Raw genomic sequence first — 1354 nt, 5'->3', positions numbered from 1 at the left:
ACCTATATATATATATATATATATAGTGACTTTAGTGGACCTCCACATTAGCCTAGCTGCTGCTGCCATCGCTATCAACTTGTAGAAACAAAATATACTCAATTCTCGATAACTTAACTAAAATCCCAGGTATGAGACCACTAGTATTGCCATGGGTACCAAATTGTGGGCACAAAATATACTCAACTCTCGACAACTTAACCAGAATCCTAAATATGAGCCCAGTTGGTGCTGCCCCCAACATCAAGTAATGGAAATAAAATATACTAAATTCCTGATACCAATACTGAATCCAACAGGTACTGTTATCAGTGACAGATTGTAGACTATACAAAAGATATTTTAACGGGGAAAAAAGTGTGGATTGTAGCATGCGACTGTACTTAAACTGAATTGTTTTTTAACGTGTGTTATAAATTTCTTATCTTTCGAGAATCATTGTTAGATTGAATATCAGCTCTCGAAAAATGAGTAGATATTAACTTGGCGCTGGTAACGAGACAAGATTCTTTTACACAGCCCTTATTTGGAGGTTATGTTTGTTTTTTCCCGGCATTCTGCACGCACGTTGATCAAATTTCAATTGTTTCACGTATTATGGTGATCTGAAGAAAGTATTTAAGGCAAACTGTTTCTGAGACAGGTGTGATACGTGAAAAAGTAAGGAGATATACTTCGTTCTAGCTTTAGATAATTATTCATTAAGTGATGACTAGCTTATGCATACTGACGACACCGATATTTTTACAGATTTATGTAAATCGACTCTGTATTAGGACGTTGTCTGGGAAGTCCATTGTTATATAATGACGAACTTAAGCCGGTGTACCGGTTTATCCTTCCTGCTGCTTTTTATTTGCAGCATACGTTGCGAGGATGAAAATTATTTCGAAAATCTGGCGTAAGTATAATTATTCCTACCTGTTATTGTAATCTGTGATTAATTAATAATTTTTGACGATATTTATTATTTTTGACGTTAATATTTTCCAGGGATCCGGACGACTTGGTAAATCCACATTCTTTTTCCTACGATAAGCAGAGCAAGAGTATGGTTGACAACACGCTGAAAAGTATCGAAAGGTACGTATAAAATATATTCCCTTATTCTAAATTATCTTCTGCACTTTTAAATAATTGTATTTCATTGCTTACAATATATTATGCTATAATATATTTTTTCTCCTCTTATTTGTTACATTTAATGGCTATTTTATCTAATAAAATAATCTATAACGAATACCGTAATTATTAGCTCATTTAGCAAAGATTATACAAAGGAACAGGAGGACGAAAAAAAGGATTGCAAATGCGTAAAGAATGTGGATAACTCCGATGGTCAGGTGGCCCTCTT

General features: G+C 34.1%; 1 long non-coding RNA gene across 1 annotated transcript; it reads left to right on the top strand.

Annotated features, from left to right (window-relative positions):
* Positions 1 to 314: 314 nt before the first annotated feature.
* LOC144478019 (uncharacterized) lies at positions 315 to 1346 on the top strand (the record flags this gene model as incomplete). The annotated part of the gene is made up of 4 exons (XR_013495305.1): positions 315 to 660; positions 751 to 901; positions 994 to 1083; positions 1256 to 1346. It is a non-coding gene; the product is annotated as an uncharacterized LOC144478019 (long non-coding RNA).
* Between the last annotated feature and the right edge of the window lie 8 nt (positions 1347 to 1354).

The sequence above is a fragment of the Augochlora pura genome, unplaced genomic scaffold (assembly GCF_028453695.1).
Source record: "Augochlora pura isolate Apur16 unplaced genomic scaffold, APUR_v2.2.1 APUR_unplaced_6374, whole genome shotgun sequence".
NCBI classification, from domain to species: Eukaryota; Metazoa; Arthropoda; class Insecta; order Hymenoptera; family Halictidae; genus Augochlora; species Augochlora pura.
Note: the sequence above shows the minus strand (reverse complement) of the source record. Positions and strands in the feature narration are given on the sequence as shown.